The sequence below is a fragment of the Antechinus flavipes genome, chromosome 4, assembly GCF_016432865.1.
Source record: "Antechinus flavipes isolate AdamAnt ecotype Samford, QLD, Australia chromosome 4, AdamAnt_v2, whole genome shotgun sequence".
In the NCBI taxonomy this organism is placed as follows: Eukaryota; Metazoa; Chordata; class Mammalia; order Dasyuromorphia; family Dasyuridae; genus Antechinus; species Antechinus flavipes.
In genome coordinates, this window is record NC_067401.1 from 316,997,697 (window position 1) to 317,017,280 (window position 19,584).

Below are 19,584 nucleotides of genomic sequence, written 5' to 3' on the forward strand. Positions count from 1 at the left end.
TTCCAATTCCAATTTTAATTTTTAAGGAATTACTTTCTTCAGGGAGCATTTGTGCCACTTTTTCCATTTAATCAATTTTGCTTTTTAATTAGTTCTTCTCTTAGTAGATTTTTGTGCTTTTTACCATTTGGTTTTTTTTAAAGGTACTATTTATTTATTTTGTACTTCTTTAAGCTGTTAATTCTCTTTTAATAATTTGTTGCACCATTGTCATTTCTTTTCCCAATTTTTCTTCTCCCGCTCTTATCTCTTTTTTTAATGCTTGTGAGAATTCTTGTTGATCTTGTGTCCAATTTGCATTTTTCTTTGACACTTGATTGTGGCTGTCTTTATATTGTTATCTAGCTTTTGTTTTGGTCTTCCCTGTCACCATACTTACTTTTTGTGGTCAAGATCTTTTTCTATAGTTTGCTTATTTTTCCAATCTATTTCTTGACTTTAAACTTCATATTAAAGTTGGGTTCTTGCTTGATTTTTTAGAAAAATATGGAAAGACTTAGACCTATAAAATAATTTGCTATCCTTCTCTAGGGAAAAACTATTAGAAATATATAATAGTATGGTTTTAACACGCGCACACACACACACAAATATGTGTGTCTGTGTGTGTGTGTGTGTGTGTCTATGTATATGGTCTTTTGGGGAAGCTTTCTCTAGAGCAGAATGGGAGAAAAAAATTTAAAAGTTCACAGCAGAGAGCCAAAGAAAACTTAGAAAGAAGAACAGAAAGGCTGGTTACCTTTGAAAACAATGTGCAGTATTTATTACATAACTTTTTTTTTAAAGTAAACAGCTAAAAATGAAAATTTATGGTTTTATGTTGTATCCTCTATGTTCTGCTGTTTACTTAGAAATATAGGGTTTTTTTTTCTCATTTTGTATTTAAATTTACAATTAATTTCAAAAAAATTTAAATAGTTAGGCTCTGTTCACCTTGGGATAGGAATGCCCAGTCCCAAACTTCAGGCTTTTCTGTCCTGATATTTTCAAAGGTAGCTCTGTGAGTTTTGCAAAATTTTGATATCTCCAAAATGGTGTGACCCTGAGAGAGGTACAGTTACTGCTCTCTGGATTTGTTCTTTGATCTTATACCCTGGTGCCTTACATCCTTAAGTGCTAGCACTCCTGTATGACTTGGAACTGTGACTAAGGCCCCTTCTCTTTTGCATCTGCAAGCATGAATACTAATCTGTGCCCTGGAACTGTAACCCAGAACTATATATGGGCAAAAGAGTTGCCAAACACCACCAGATTCTCTACCCAGTGCCAGATCAGAGTTCCCTGTTAATCTTTTTTCTGACCAGTTGTCAAATCCCCTTACTATTTCTGAACTGAGAACTTCCAAAGATGCTTCCAAAGATGTCATAGTGTCCTCCAAGGCCCACCACTGGTATCATGGTATCACTAAAGCAATCTAGCCAGACCTAGATTCCACCCTGTCACAAATCTTTCCTACTGATCTGCTAGGTTGTCTTGTTCTGGAAAAATGTCTGCACCTGACTTTTCTTTGTTGGTTCTGCTGCTCCAGAATTCAATTTCAGCACTTTGCTAACTGTTTGGTGAGGAATGTTGGGAGAATCTGGCTTTGCGGGCACCTATACATCACATCCTGATTCCACCCCAAATTATTATTGATAGCAATCCATGTCCCAAACTGAATCCATCCCTCCTGAAAACTTCTGTTTCTATTAATAGAACCATAAGTTATCTAATTTCCTCAAACGTGATATTCTACACAACTCAGTCGTTTTCCTTTTCCTTCTCATCTTGTCATCAAATCAACTTAACTGAATTGCAAATATTATCAAATTTCCTCCAAAATGTCTCTGACTTATTTATTCATTCCTTTTTCCTCACTCCTAATGCTAACCATACTTGCTCATGCCCTTATGCTCACTCTAATTTTCACTTCCTTACCAATTAAACTAGTTTCTGTATATTTTTAGATTATAAGAACTTGCTGATAATGGTTACAAATTAATTACAAATAATTACAATAATTATATTTAATTTTCCTTTATCTAGATTTATCCTTCTATTGTTATTACAAATACTCAATCTTTCTATGCCAACTTGATCACATCACTACTGAAAAACCTTCAGTGATTTTACAATGGCTATCAAATAATGTATCATATGTCCTTTCATTATTATGTCCAAAATAAAATCTAAAAGAGATGGATAAAAACAAAGTTAAACTTGAACCACTAAAAATATTAGCAAGCTTATCTGCTAAACCTCTGAAAGCAGAAATCAAAACCCAAAAAGATACTTACAAAGAATTGAGAGAAACTACCCAAAAAGCAATTAGGTACTGGTAAAAATGAGAAGAATTCTACAGAAAATGGAGATGCCAAAATAGATGGCCACATATGATTTTTTCCTAACAGGATAGCTTTAGTGACTATACAGTTGAGAATATTTTTATTGTTTCACAAAAATTTAGCATTTAGAATTAATTATTTTATTATTTAAGAGCCTCCACAATTCAGTTCCAACTTATTGTTTGTACTTATCAAAATAGTGTTCCCTTTCATGTACTCTATTGATCTCCATCCTACATTCAGGTGTTGTCCTTAATGTTCCTTTGCCTCAAATGGATTCTCTGAATACCTGGGTCCTCATTGCTGCTAGGCAATCCTTTTAAACCTGCTCTATAAACTTACTATCCTATTCTCCAGAATGGCTCTTTCAAACCTTTCTATGCACAAACCTCCCATAGCTTCCACTTTCTCAGATGATAATATTGCCTCATTTTTTGAACAGGAAAAAATAATGAAATTATTCTCCATGAGCTCCTTTTTCTCTCCTCTTTCTCATTTCTTATCACCCAGATGCCTTGTACTACTATCTTTTCCTGCACCCATGTTTTAAATGATGAGATGGTCTTAATACTTATCAAAGCTCACCTCTCTTACTTGTTTAAGCCCTCCCATTCTATTCTATGTCTAGATGAGAATCCAGACAGATTTTTCCCTGTCATTTCCACCTCTTCACTTTTTCCAATCATTCCTAGCTACTGGCTCATTTTTCTACTGCTTACAAACATGCCCATTTTTCCCAATCCTCAAAAAAAAAAAAAATAATAATCATGACCATTCCATCTTTGTTAATCATTGTCCTATATTCTTTATGCCCTTTGTGGCTAAATTCTTTGTGAAGGCTATCTACAAATACCTCCACATTCTTACTTCCTTTTTACTTAACTCCTTTCATTCCAGCTTCCAACCTTAAAACCACTGAAACAGTTCTCTCCAAAGATACCAGTGATTTCTTAGTTGCCAAATTCAGAGGTTCTTCTCAGTCCTCATTCTCCTTAACCTCTTTTTTATCCTTTGACATTTCTGAGCACTCTCCTCCTTGATACTCTTTTCTCTCTAGGTCTTTAGTACACTACTACTCTATCGTGATTCTATTCCCTACCAATATATCATTGCAACTCAATCTTCTTTGTAATATTTTTATTCACATCATACCCTCTGGTGTCCCATAAGGTCTTGTACTGGGCCCTTTTCCCAGCTCCCTTTATATTATTTCATTGGTGATTTCATTAGCTCCCATGGGTTTAATTATCATCTCTTTGCTAATGATTGTCAAATCTACCTAACTTTTCCCAATCAAATATTTCACCTTTACATCATCTCTGGAATATGCACCCTTCTCTCCTCTGACACTACAACCACCTCGCTGTGCAGATTCTCATTACCTTATGCCTGAGCTATTGAAACGCTCCCCAATATGATCTACTTTTCAGTTAATGATTTTCTTTAATTGGACCTCTGAGTATGTCATTCCTTTCCACACACTTAGCCCCTCGTACCTTTTCAGTTTTTTTTTACACTTTACACCCTACCAAGTACTCTTCGATCTAGTGAAAATGCCTTCCTGGATATTCTAGGAACAATACACTCCATATCTTGGTTCTGAGTTGTTTTATTTTTTAGCAACCCCCATGTCTGGAATGTTTTCCCTCCTCTCTGTCTACTTTCTACCAATCTCTCTGCCTTTCTTTAAGTCCCAAAAAATTCCCTACAGGAAGCCTTTCCCAATCTAATTCTAATAATGCCTCTCTCTATCATTTTATTCACATAACATTCACTGCTATTTTTACATTATAGATAAAATTGGCAATTTTGATAAATATAAAGGGATTAGAGATACTGTTCATCATAAAAGCAAATTAGTTTGAATTAGACTTGGGAGGTCATTCAGTCAAAAATTCTGTCAACAAGCATATACTGAGATCCACACATATAAATATGTTTATAGAAGCTCTTTTTGTAGTAGAAAAGAACTGGAAACTAAGGGAGTTTCCACACATTAGCAAATGGTTTATATTATGTGATTGTAATTTGAAAAAACCAGTAAAAAAGGGATGGTTTGGGAGAAATCTGGTGAGACTTGTATGAAGTGATTTAGAGAGAAATGAGCAGAACTAAAACAATTTATATAACAATGTAAAGATAATTTTTTTTAAACTTAGTAATCTTTGATCAATATATTGATCAGCCAGTCTTGACAGAGATGGATTCAAGACTTAAAATTTAAAACAAACTTTTTGGACAAGTCCAATATGTTCTATCACGTGTTTCTCTTGATGATGAAAATTAGTTACAATGGCTTTCTTTTTCTTTTTCCTTTTTTTTTTTTTTCCTCTCAGTGGGAGATAGAAAATAAAGGATTGTGGAGAGATGACTAAGAGACTAGATCAAAAAATAATGAAATTCGAATTAAAGAGGGATGAGGAGGTGGAGATGCGCAACTGGAAATGTTAGTGGGGAGTAAAAATGCGGAATGGAAACTGGGAAGAAGGCTGGGGGAAGGGGGTTGGGGAATGGGAATGAGAGAGGAAATGTGGGGGAAGACATCAAACTAAAGAGATCTGAGGAGGTGTGACAAGGAAAGCACAGATTCAGAAGAAAATCTAGGAAATTTGAGATACACACGAGAATAGGGAGGCATGGATACCCAAGAAAGTTATTCCCATCAAATTTTCGGAAATAGTACTCGTTCACCTTACCAAAAAGCTCTCCAGAAAGAAATTTGGTTGACTAGAAACAACAACGTGAGTTTGACCGCCAGGGGCGCAGCGAGTCAGGCACGAGGCAGGCCGTCCAAGCACACGTTAGAGATGGGCGCTCTTGTCCTCGTGGAATCTCTATGCTCCTCAGAGAGACCTTCTATCCTTCAGTTCCTCCAGCACTATAGGACTTTTTGCCGGAATCCGACCAATCAGAATGTAGCCTTTAGTGCGCCTCAATCGGCCCCGCCCCCTCCCTCACTTTTGAGATTTTGAGAGCCAGAGGGCGGAGGGAGGGCAAACTCTGAGTAAAGTGTGCCCTCCATTTCTGTAGCCTTTTAAGGTTTGAGAGGTCCTTTCTCAGAACAGTCCTGTGAAGTTGGTGCCCAGGTTTAGCATCACCTCCAAATGGAGAATATGTAATCGATAGGCTTAGATCTGGAAGGAACTTTGGAAGGTGCCTAGTCTAAGCCCTTCTGATGAAGGGGTTCGCTCATGGTTCTGCGAGTAGTAAATGTCAGAGGCAGGATTTGAACTCCGGTCTTCCGGACTCGAGTCTAGCACCCTATCCTCTGTACCCCTTACGTTTAAGCAGGGGCAAAATGTGAGAAGTATTTTGTTTGTTTGTTTGTATTCTGTCTTGACTCCTCAACTCTGAGTACTTAAATAATCAGGGTGTAGAATGAGACCTTTGAGAAGGGAATTTGTCTACATACTACCTGTGTGTATTTTGCTACAAAGACTTTCTTTCCTTTTTTTTACTCCAGTGGAGTGAAGAATGAAAAAATACTTTTCTCTTATTTATTATTATTATTATTTTTTTTTTTTAAGCAGTGGACAGATAGAATTCTGGCCCTGAAGTCAGGAAGAATCATGTTCAAGAGTTCAAATCTGGTATCAGATGAGCTGTGTGACGTTGGGCAAACCATGTTATACTATTTGCCTCAGTTTCCTCATCTATTAAATAAGCTGGAGAAGAAAATGATAAACCACTTCAATGTTTCTGCCAAGAAAATACCAAATGGAACCACAAAAAAGTTGGAAATGACTGAACAACAAAAACTTAAAAGAATTAAAGTGGGAGGGAACCAGGGCAGAAAAGATCTTAGATTTTGAGCTGGAAAAGGAAGGAGAGAAATGGGATATCTAAAGGCACCATCAGGAAGAGAGAGAGAGAGAGAGAGAGAGATTTACTTTTTTCTAAGTGTTTAGCTGAAAAATGAGTTTATTGATTTCAACTTGGTGCACCCGTTTCTTACAATTTCTATACATAGACTATATATTAGTGATGACTATGTGAAAAACTTCCATAAAGAATACACAAGTTGATGATGGGCAAAGTTTTAAAGTTTGCAAAGCATTTTAGAATATTTGATTCTCAAAACAACTCTATGAGGGAGGTGCTATTTCACAGATAAGAAAACAGAGAGAGAAAATAAAAGATTTGCTAAGGCTTACAGAATTAGAGAGTGGCAGAATCAAAATTTAAAATCAGATTTTCCCAACTCTCAAGTTTTACAATCTACCCTCCCCTCTATCAACTAGTTGCCCTCAGATTCCATCAGGATGGATTGTTCTGCTTCTGTCTGCCTCTCATCCATTCAATATCTCCACTCTTCCCATCTCTTTCTCAAGGATTAATAATTAATATTATCTATACTGCTGAAAAGGGCAAGACGCAATTGTATATCTCTGACTTTTCATTGTAGACTACCAAGGCCAAAGCTCCCTTCTCTGACTATTACTCCTTTTCACTTCCATTTTTATCAGTCCTATCTTCAGTTGTCTCTCTCACACTCTTTCCTACCCTTTTATTATGGGCCCTTGTTTTACTGTTGACAAACTGCCCTTCATATTAGATTATGCCTCTTCCCAGAAAAAAAAAAAAATTGGTTTTGACTCGTCTGTGGTTTCATTGGCATGAAGAATTTCCAGTGAAGAACATCCTCTACTCATGCAGAGCTATATAGAGACCTACTCTATAAATTAATCAATCTTAGAAAATTTTCTCAGTGACTTCCTAAGTGACTTTCCTGGTCTATATTGGTTAGAGATTAGACTCAAATCTAACATAAATGTTGCAATTCTTCCTCATTCTAAGCCTAGGTCTCAGTTTACTACCCCATGCTATCTCTTCTCCAAAATATGTTGAATATATTTTGTATTTGCCTAATTAGACTCCTTCTAAGATAATAAATTTCTAGAGATGGTTATATGCACCAGAGGTTCTCAAACCATAGCCCGCGGGCCAAATGCAGCAGCTGAGGACGTTTATCCCCCTCACCCAGGGCTATGAAGTTTCTTTATTTAAAGGCCCACAAAACAAAGTTTTTGTTTTTACTATAGTCCAGCCCTCCAACAGTCTGAGGGACAGTGAACTGGCCCCCTATTTAAAAAGTTTGAAGATAGTTCAGGAACTATCACTCCATATTAGAAGGTTAACAGTTTTATCTTATTTACTTGTTTATGACATAAGTGGGAAACATAAGTGATTAAACTAGGTTAAATTGTTTATCTTCTAATATGGAATGGAACTTTATTATCACCAAATATTTTAGAGGGAATCTAATTAAACAGAGGGTCCAGGTATGATTCTAATATATTTGGATGATCTCAAAATAAGAATGGAAAGATGGGGAAGAGGAATAATTTTAATAATTATTTTATCATTTATCTCAATTGTTTTGAAAAACAAATATATTTGCCACATAAACAACAAGAAATTCACATCCAAATAGTCCTAAGAAATATATATGTGTGTATATGCATACATATATATGTATGTGTCTGACTTGTCTAAATTCCTATATTTGGTAACTGATTAGAAACCAATAGCAATTAGAGCCCAAGCCATTTTTAAACTTCTTTCCATATTGCCTCTTCTAAAAGATGATCACAGTGTACCAGGCAAGGTAGATCTTTCTCAAATACTCTCCCATATACCATCATCACTAAAATAAGCAATGGAACATAACTTATGTTTTCTGACTGACCTTCACTCAATAACTAAGCAAAGAAAAAGAAGACAATGGGTCAATTATCACATAAGATTTAATCTCCAATAAAAATGAAATTTTCTAGCTGTAGGAATCTCCCTTAATTTCCAGCCTTTTGACATTTATTTTCAAAGAAAGCTGAAGAAGTCAAAGTTAATGATACTAAAGAGTAGAGAAAGAGAGAGCACTTTTCAGAAATAAGGCCCAGTCTGGACAAAGGTATGTAGAGAAGATATCCCCAGAAATGTAAATAGAATGGTTTGCCCCTAAGTCAAAATATGTCTTGGATAAACCTGGAAAGGCCTATTGGCCCCAGATTGCAAAGGATTTTAAATGCCATGCTGAGGAGCTCTAGTTACATCATAGAAATGATAAGAAGCTACTGATGATTCTTAAGGGAGGGAGTAACATGCTCCAACCTGTGCTTCAGAAAGATTATTTTTTTCCTGTATGGAGGATGGAGTAGAGAGAGAAGAAATGGGAAGAAAGGTTATTAATTAGGAACTTGTTGCAATATTTCAGACTAGCTGTGTATTTGTGGCTGGCCTGGTTCAGATCAGGCCTCCAGTCTGGGACTTTATGTTTGATATGAGAATGAAATGAGGCAGAAATAAGCCATTCAACAGTTAACAAGAGGAGACACGCTTCACCATGGCAAGAAAAGGGTAATGAACAAGGATATGCATTGAGGACACACCAAGCTGATTCATACAAAACAGGCTTCCCTGCCTCTGAAATGTCTCTTGTGATTCAAGTATCAGATGCCTGGAGCAACTTATGACTGTTTTATGTTGATGTAACTAGGCTGTGATAACAAAAGCCTCACTTTAGCCAATCAAGATGCAAGGATGGTTTCAATATATCACTCCCAGCACAAGGTGGGGATAAGCTGAATTAATGGTAGTGGTCAAATGAGTGGCAAGAAGTGGACAGAAGTAACATAAAATATATAATTTATATTACCTGAGGCAGCTAAGTGGCGTTGTAGATAAAGTACCAAACCTGAAGTCAGGAGGACCAGAGTTCAAATCTGGTCTCAGACACTTAACACTTCCCAGCCATGTGACCCTGAGTCATTTAACCTCAATTGTTTCAGCAAAACAAATAAAAACCAACTATATTACCGTAAATAATATTTTCTCCCAAAAGTGTGAAGGCCATCAAAGACTTTACTTCTTTTCTTAGACATCCTGTAGCTTGTGACAACAGAAGTCTTTCTGACAGTGTAATTTCCTCTGCCTTTAGTAAGCTCAGTGAAGATAAACATAATCAAAATAGACATTCCCAAGGAAGTTTGCTTGATCAGAAGTAAATGGCTTGGCATTTGAGACATAGGCACTCCAATCTACGACTGCAGAGTAGTTGGAAGAAATTCAGGACTATGATTTCAGTTCTGATAGCAATAGCTGGCCACTTTCTGTTTCCATGTCAGATAAACTTTAATTGCCTCTGGTGCATAGATTCCACTCCCTAAGAAAACAAAACACATTTTTATTAAAAAACCACACACACACACACACACACACACACAGTTGGTAGCATCCTTGGGTTTACTTTTTCTGAATTGTCACAAATTCAGAGGGCTTCTCCCAATTGAATTTAAGGAATAAAGGAATAAAATCTGAAATTATCACTCATTAAAATTTCTTCATGGAAACAGCACTGTCTAATGGTCAGAAGGAGGTTTGAGGCCTGGTATTGACACTAGTTGTGCTATCAGCAAAGCATTTAACTTGAGTGTATGTTTCTTCCTCTATAAAATGGGAAGACTATTTCTACTAATCACATTACCTATAGTATTATAACTTCAATGATAGTTGACAATTGTCTAGCTCTTTGCCAGCAAAGTCAGCAAAATGCTTGAATAAAGTTCTCTTCTTTGGGTTTTAGGAATACAAGAATTCATGAAAGATCTGTGATACTGACTCATGGATTTCCCAGAGTGAGAACTCTCTTTGCCTGTGCAAATCAAAATCTGTGACTGAATAGAAAAGTCCTAAAGAAATGCTTAAAGCAAATAAGAATTAAGTGATTTCTCAAATGTCACACAGGAGTGTGGAAAGTGTTTAGTACATTTTAAAGCAGTATAGAATTGTGAACTATTAGGAACAGGAAAAAAGAAACTGTCCATAGAAAGACTTTGGAAAAAAAAAATCTAGTTTATTCTAGATGGCATGTCTGCTATCCAAAGACCAATTTAGCTAAGTAAAGAATGTCTTTACACCAAAAGTACGACTCTAAGGTGACATATTTTTCAATTGAAATTCTTGTGCATGATGTATTTTTCAACTAAAATTCTTGTGAATGAATAAATGAAATGTTTATTAAGTGCATACTATGTAAAAAGTACTAAACACTAGAAAATAGAAATAGAAAAGGAAAATATACTTCCTGTTCTTGAAGAACTCATTCTAATGGGAGTAACACATGTGCAATAGACAAGGTTTAAAATATATATATTAGAGTTGTTATTTTATATTAATAAAAGGAGCAGTAATATTGACAAAGTCACAAATCCTTAAGAATTGTAATAATACAGAACTTTATGGTTAATAAATATTAGAATATTTCTCATTGAATCCATTTAACACTCCAAGTTAGAAAATAGATAGCATGAGTATTATTTTCCTCATTTAAAAAATGAAGAAACTAAGCCTTAATAAGTTATATCCCCAAGGTTATATAAATAGTTAATGGTAGATCTGGGGCTCATTCCACTCCAGAACTTTCTCTATTATACAGCACTAAACAGATATTGTTCAATATCTTGATAACTTACTACTTTTTCAAATTATAACTTATTTTAATAAAAAAGTTTAAGCAAAAGACTAGAAAACATGAAATATTATCTACCATGAAATATTAGTTATCCTATGGATTTGAACAAATTATTTAATTTCTATGTGCTTGAATTTCCTCATCTGTTAAGCATAAATAAAATTGTCACAGAACGCAAATTCTGTAATCAGTAGAGTTAACTAGTTTGAAAAACTAATGGATGAGTATTAGGGCATGAAATAAGATAAATCTTAAATTACTTGCTGTCATGGGCATGCTGGTGTTGTGAATATTTGCTGAAAGAAAATTGACTCTCATGGCCTTAGCCCAGGATGAATGAAATGGAACAGTAGAGAAGGAGAGCAGATTGTTGGTCCAAGCTGTGGGGTACATTATGCTATCCACTTGGAACTTATCCACAACTACAGCACGATCATTAAAGAATATGTCAAAGCATATGCCAAACTTTCCAAAAGGTGTATCAAAGGTCACATACAATGAATCTTTAGGGAAGTTGAACTGAACATCAGTTAAAAAGAGATTGTACTATTAAAAAAGGAAGAAAAAGACGATTAGAAATAGTCCACCAGATATGTATGTATTTAATATCATATGAATGTTTTCTTCATATGTGGATCAAGAGAGTTACATAAAATTGGTGTAGATTAATGAGAGGAAATTTTACATGGTATTTAACGTGTCTCTATGAATTTCAGCATCTCCACCTTTATCTTTTCTCTTTTTTCCATTCATACTGCTATCCCAGTGCCACAAAGGTGAAGGCCCTTATCAACTTTATGCCTGCAATATTTCAGTAGCCTTTTGGTTAGTCTCTGTCTCAAGTATTTCCCTATTTCAATCCATCCTCTCCTTAGCTACCAAATAAGTATAGGTCTGATCATGTCATTCTTCTTCAAAGTTGTTCATGTTCAAATCTTGAATTTCATTCCTTTCTAATCTAGTGACTGAGGCTAAGCAAATGGGTGTTTGGTCCAATATGCTCTAGATCAGAGGGTGCTCACAGCATTTACACTCCTTCAGAACCATAGAAATCCCTCAATTTAATACAAAATTAGGAAGAATTTTACTTAAAATAGGAGTGACTAGATTACAGCAGGAAAACTCTTCCCCTTCATGCAATGCCTAAAAGTAAAATGGTCTTGTAGACTCTTAGAAACTTTTGTTGCCCAATTCCCACTTGAATAATTTGATCCCATTTCATTGCTGCTGCTTCTAGGTATACATTTTATGGACTTTGCCTCAAATAGATTTTAGGAAATTTGATCCTGGCATGGAGAAGGCTAGTTAGAATTTCATGAAGCTAAATTGGCTCCCTTTATTCTTCATAGTTTTTCATTATAAAGCATTGCCTACTATATGAAGCATGAAAATAGCATTAATGCTAGTGCTTTGCTATATTTGTGCAAAGGAGAAAACCAACACTGACAATCAGATTAGTTTCAGTCAATAAATCTTTTGATTCACACCTGTGATTTTTTTTTTTTTTTGGTCAAAAAAACCCAAAAAACCTGTAGACATTGAGTATGGTTCACATCACATGGCTTTTTGTTGTTGTTTGCTTGCATTTTATTTTGCTTCTCATTTTTTTTTCTGGTTTGATTTGATTTTTCTTGTGTGGCAAGATAAATATGCATGCATATATTGGATTTAACATGTGTTTCTACCATGTTTAACATATATTGGACTACTTGCCATCTAGAGGAGAGGGTAGGGGAAGAAGGGGGAAAATTGGAACACAAGGTTTTGCAAGGGCTAATGCTGAAGAATTGTCCACACATATGTTTTGAAAAACAAAAAGCTTTAATAAAAAATGTAGACATTATCTGTTTTTCACTTTGAGTTATGTTGTCTTAAAGTTGATGGATGGGATGGCCTATGTAACACTTTCTGCCAATGTGCTACCTCTATCAACTGCTTGACAAAAAAGAAAAAAAAAGAAAGGAAAAAAAGTGAAGTGATTGGGTGAACAGTTAATCAAAAAAATATTCTAAGGAGAAAAGGATTTCTACCTTTTTTTTTTCAAAAAAGGAAAGGGTACAAAAAATCCTATTGCTAAGCCCAATTTAAATGTTTTTCCCACATCCTTTCTAACCAATGCTCAGAGACCTTATGTGATACTCTAGAAAATAACCTTTGCCTCTTTCAAACAAGGAATTTACTAAAACATAAATGTTAATGATTTTGCTATCCACAATAACTCCTTACTTTACAGTATCTGGCCACCAGTTTCCTCTCCGAATCAAACACTATATCAGTGCTGTATTGGTACCAGTCATCAGGTAGCCAGTTGGAGTCACTGACATCACATTCTCTCTTGTCTCCAATGTTTGCCAATGCATAGCTAGAGGTCTCTCTGGCCAAGCAGCTAAGTCTTTTTTGCACTGGTATATGGCTGAATTTAGTTCAAGTTTGAAAGCCACAGATGTTTTTATACATGTTTTTTTTTTTTATTGACCCTACATAAAAGTAGTTTATCTTAACAGCCAAAATGTCACAAAAGTTAGTGTGATGAAAAATAAGTCAATTAACCTTTCTTAAACTACTTTTCTCAGAACCTTCTGAATCCATGTTCTAAATCCATGACAATATAAACACACTTAAAGGTTCTTATTTACTTTTGCCTTTCCTTTAATAACCCAAGAGTGATATATTAGCATGTAACCAGATAGGACTGAAACTAATTTTTTTTAGGTGGAAAGACAAACAGTATTTTCTTTCACTTTGAACCATGTAGGCAAACAAAGGTAGGGCCTGAAATTTCAACTATGAGACAGAGTTGAAAGTATTTTTTTCTTCACACACAAATAATTTCTCCCAAACCTGAAAATCAAATATACATTATGAACAAGTTACAAACCAGGAAATAGAGTAAATGATTCAGTATAGTTATTATCATTTTAATGCCATATATGGTAAGAACAATAGATTGGAAGTTACAAACCAGGAAATAGAGTAAATGATTCAGTATAGTTTATTATCATTTTAATGCCATATATGGTAAAAACAATAGATTGGAAGCCCAAAGATTTGAATTCCAGTCTCAGCTTTATCACAAAATGGATGAATTATGTGGGTTCAAGTCAAAATATTTTTGTTGGGGTTCATCTTGTGTGGCTCTAAAAATTTCATACATAGTAAAATAGTGTACATATGCCAAACCTCCCTCTTAATTATGACACTCATTCTTTTGAAAATCAGTAAGATATGTCATATCTTAATGGCATCTTCCTCCTGGTTACTGCTAGGGGACTTGTCTTCCCAGTTGTTAATGCTAAAACCCCTTTTCCTTGCTAAAGACCATTATGGATGCTCTTAAGTAATAAAATTCCCTTCTTGAAGAGAAAAACAAAGAAAATCAGTAAGCTATTATCATAGTGAAAAATCTGAGCGATAGAGAGTATATGACTCAACCTCTTGAACACCAATCTCTTCGATAGCATTTCCATTAATTTGTCATCCAACTTGAAGGTCTCCAGGGAGGTATATAACTCTTTCCCTCCTGAAGTAACTCATTCCATTTTTCAAGAGTTCTAATTATTAGAAAGTTTTTTTTTTCTGAATCCATCCTAAGTCTGCATCTTCACATCTTCTAATTACTGCTCCCAATTCTCAAATAAGTTATAGTATATGGATGTGATTAAATATTATTATTCTATAAGAAATTATGAGCAAGCCATAGAAGACTTGCATGAACTGATGCTGAGTGAAGAGAGCAGAACCAGGAGAATATTGTACGCAGTAATGACAAGGTTATGTGATGCCCAGCTGTGACAGACAGGGAAATTGAAAGGCCCCCTAAGTTTCATTCCCTCATTTTAAAGATGAGAATCTAAAACTCAAAGACAATAAGTGACTTTTCTACAGTAATATAGCCAATAGATACTTGAGTCAGGATTTGAACCTTTTCCTTATTCAAAGTCCAAAACTCTATCCATTTGGACCATGTTGCCATTTGGACACATTCAAGCTGAATCACTTTTTGGCAAATATATTTTCTTGGAAAACATAATCACTGATGATCTGATTATGAAATTCTGCTTTGTGAGTCCCCTGGTCCTTTAATTCAAAGATAATTAGTAAATTTAGAATGGGAATAAGCCTTCTAACCTAAACTCATTCATTTTGCTGATGACTTAACAGTTTAGAGAATTTAAATGACATGCTGAAGGATTCACAAGTGGTCAACATGGAGCCAAAATCTGAACTCCAGCATTTTTTACTCTATTATATGGTACCTTTAAATCATTGTTTGAATGTTAATTTTTTTCAAATAAGGAAGAGTTGGATAGCATTCTTTACACATTAATTCTTTTTGATAACACAATCCCTTAGTAAATCTCCCTCTGATCTTTCTCTTTCAGATTAAATAATACACAGATTAATGCAGCAAGAGAATTGGGTTCTCTATCATAAGGCTTGGGTTCATTTCCTGGCTCTTTCATGTATTTGGGTGTGACCCTGGAAAATTCACTTCTTCAGACCTTCAATTTTCTTATCTATAAAATGAATATGATAATACTTTCATTGTTTTCCTCACAGCTTTGTTTTGATGATCTAAAGAAATAACATAAGTGAATGCTTACACCTGTAATTGAGGATAATTATCAATATTCAGTTATATCAGTCATTTATCAGCTTTCTGGATTATCAGCTCAGGGAAATGAGAACAATTCAGAACCATAAGGTCCAGGTTATTCCATGGTCCAGGACCAGTAGGTTCTTTCTGAACCACAGTTAAAATATATGGTGAATGCTCTCTCCACTGGGAAAGGTTCCAGCAATAAGCTGAGTACTGTCATTCTAACATGGTCTGCAATAACTAAATACTTGCAGCATCCAGTGATTTTTGTTCAGAGACCAACACAGAGGGTTAGGATTATGCAACTCTTGTTGAATCTTGACTAGACTCTGATTTCCAGGAGACAGTGGGTACCAACTAACAAAATTCAACATATAAACTTATGAACAGAGGGTATCTCTGAGAAGTAGTATATGAATAGTCACTTTTAAAAGTACTAAGGAAATTTGCTATTCAAAGGGAAAGTGTGATAAAAAAAACCTTTGTAAAGTGAATAAACCCTACAAATCATGTCTGGAAAATGCAATGTTTCATATGAGGTATTATTTTACTGGTTCATTCAAAACAAAGTGCACCAATATTTGTCCTATCAATAATGACAGTATACTCAATAAACAGATAAAAATACTTGGTTCCTTTCATTAAATGTACTACTTTAAAAAATAACAATTTTTAGTTTAACACATTTATTATTCATATTTTATTATATGTAAATATTCCAGAATGCCATTGGACCTATTATTACTGTAGTGTAAGAAACAATCAATAAGGAAATTCCCTTCACTAGTATAGATTTGTATCTACTTTACATTTTGCAAACACAAAACATTTGTCAAGTGTCAAATAGCAACATGAAAATATCTAAAAAATTAATAATAATCAGGAGCCAGACATAACTCAAGGCAATTTATATATTAAAATGCCACTTGCACTAATGGGATTTGAAGAAAAAAAAACAATTTTGCAGATAATAACTGCATTTCTTATATATTTTACTCCTAAATGTAATAAAATATTTATGGAAAAAGCAGAAAGTTTTGTGTATGTCAGTGTTTGTATATGTTGTGTTCCACCTTCCTCTGTAAAAGGTGACATGCCAAATAACAGCTAGTATATAAAAATTTCATTCATTGAGTACAGAACATTTGTGTGAAAGAAGACTGATTTCTTAACCTCTCAGCCTAGAGAGTAGTGCTATGGAGTTGAAAGATTCAAGCAGAATATATATTCCAGGGTTCACAAGTGTGGTAATATTTTTTGAACTAGGTTTTCAGGGTATATATCTTTAGGGAATGCTGAAAAAAGAAGCCCACTCTGTGATACATAGGGAGTGCAGCATCCTGTTACATATGTTATGGATTTTTACATATTTTAAATGAGTATTTTTGTGAGGATTTGGAACTATTTTTTCATTGGCAAAGCAAACCAATGATAGGTGTAGAGTTTACTGGTCCAGATCTCAACAATTCAACTCATCTGTAACTCAGAGTATTGGGTAAGTAACTGTGATGTTAAGTGGTCCATGTGCATTCTGCTAGTGTGTATCAGTGGCAGTGCAAAATAAAATCTTCCTGATTACTGATTCCAATGATATCTTTTTATACAATATATCATACTTTCTCTCCATCATTTATAATTTATTATATATAAATATTATGGAAAGGTATTGGACCAGTGATTACTGTAATATAAGGGATCATCAATGAAGAAATGTTCCCTAATAATGCAGATTGTCATTTATTTTGGAACTTATAGTCTTAGTGACCCGGGGCATGGGAAGGTTCAATGATTAGGTCAGAGTCATGTAGATAGAAAGTGCTACAAGCAAGACTTGAACTCAGGTCTTCTCTACTATGCTACTCTACTAGAGTTGATACCTTCATTTTAAAGTTACTATGTCTTTTAATAGAATATTATTGTTCCATAAAAAATGATGAGCAGGCTGATTTCAGAAAAGCCTGGAAAGATTTAACATGAAATGATGCTGAGTGAAGGGAACAAAACCATGATAACACTGTACATAGTAATAGCAAGATTGTGTGATGATCAATTGTGATGGATTTGACTTTTCTCAACAATGTGGTGATTCAAAGCAATTTCAATAATCCTGGGATGAAAAATGCCATTCACTTGCAAAAAGAAAACTATGTAGACTGAATGTTGATCAAAGCATAGTATCTTTATTTTTTGTTGGTTTGGTTGGTTTCTCATTTTTTTTCCTTTTGGCCTGATTTTTCTTGTACACCATGACATATAGTGTGATGTTCTTTTTGGTTTGGTTTTCTTGGGGTCTCTGGGAGCAGCCTTCATTTCAGTTCAGTAATCATCACACGAGTAGCCAGAGTGAAAGTCCAAATTCTTTATTATCTCTTTCAAAGTCCTATCTCCTTCACTTGGGGCTTGGCTAGTTTTCTTAGAGGCCTACCTCTCCCCTTGGTTCCAAGAGCTTGAGTTCTTACTTGTCTTCTCTGCCCCGAGAATCTCTCTGAATGAATCCTGGCTCCTAACTTATATGCTCTACATGGAGTATAAACTAATCATTATATCACTAGGAAACCATTATTTGTTGTAAGATTGAATCTATCATACTGAACCATGCTAAACTAGATAACTGTTGTCTCTATCAATTCCACTGACTTAATACTTTGTAAGAATCCTTTGTTTCAAGTTCAGAGTTATGACCCATAACAATATAGAAATACGTTTTAAAGTATTGCACATATTTAATCTATATCAGATTGCTTGCTATCTTGGGGAGGAGGAAAGAAAGGGAGTCAAGGAAAAAAATTTAACAAGGAAAGTCTTACAAAAATAAATGTTGAAAAATATCTTTATGCTTTTTACAAAAATAAAATATTACTGAAAATTAACAACAAAAAATAGTTACTGTGCCTTTTATACAATCATATCTTCTTTGTTTATATAGTAAAAATAATAAAAATACTTGTTTGGTTCAGTACATGGAATCCAGTTTACTTGAGGGTCTGGGATGTCTTCCAGATGTGAAAACCCAGACATAAATTCCATCTTCAGGGGTCACCATAATTTGTGTACTGCTCAAAACCATAGAATTATAGAATGTTAAATCCAGAAAGATACAGGTTGTCATCTTACATAAGAAAAGGCAAAGGTTTAGAGAATAAATGATTTTCTTGGTTACACAGATTGTTAATTGAGAACTAAAACTCAGTCTTCAAGAATCTGAGCTGAGTTCTACTTTCCAAAAAGGATCACAGAAGTCATTGATATAAAATTATAAGGAAACTTGGATATCATCTTGATCCAACCTTCTCAAAAAGCAGAATAGCTCCAAAGATTTTAAATGACTTTCCCAGGGGAAGAAATAGGATTTGAACCCAAATCCCCTGATTTCAAATCTAGCATTGTTTCTATCCTTACCACATCAGAAACAAATCAAATCAATTTCTCAATATGAACAAAAGCACAGAGCCTTTCATCTTATTCTTTATTCCCCAACATCTTGCCCAACAAGGAACCATACCTTCTCAGCTACCAGTTTGATTGCTTTCTCCAAAACATCCAAGTTTTTGTTCATCAGCATCAGGGCATCTTCCTGGGAAACAGGTGTTTCTATCCTATCTGGAATGATAACAGCATGTTTATATACAGCACCCATGAATGTGTCTAAGGCATTAACCCTGAGGACACAGGCTGCTAAAGCTATCACACAAGTGGAGAATTAGGAAGTAACCATGGCTGAGGACAAGTGATTCTGAAATAGAGAGCATGAATACCAGCGTATTTATATAAGGGAAAATGGTAGATACTGTGTTACTGTCACCTAGAGAACATATCAGTAAATTTATTATGCAATCCACATTAAAAAGAAGATTGTGCAAAACAACTGTTATATCTAAAAAAAAGCAGGAAAAAATTAGTATACACAAGATTATTTAATTTTAAAAAAGAATAAGAAAAAAGAAAAACAAAAGGAATACAAACAAAATAAAGCAAAATAAAAGAGAACCAAGTCATGTGCCCAGAAGAACATCACGGATGATTCAAAATATATAACAATGAATTATCAGTTCAAGGAAGTAAAGATAGATAGATAGATTAGCAGAAGAAATCATATTCATGAGTGTCCATCTTTTCTTTACTTCCTTACAAATTATTCTTGTATTCTCTGCTCTGCATCTTTTTTCACTTTATTCTTTTCCCCCTTTCAT

At 34.6% G+C, this 19,584-nt stretch overlaps 1 pseudogene; it reads right to left on the reverse strand.

Moving 5' to 3' along the window:
- Window positions 1-5,452: 5,452 nt before the first annotated feature.
- Window positions 5,453-19,109, reverse strand: LOC127561544 (vascular non-inflammatory molecule 3-like; annotated as a pseudogene).
- Between the last annotated feature and the right edge of the window lie 475 nt (window positions 19,110-19,584).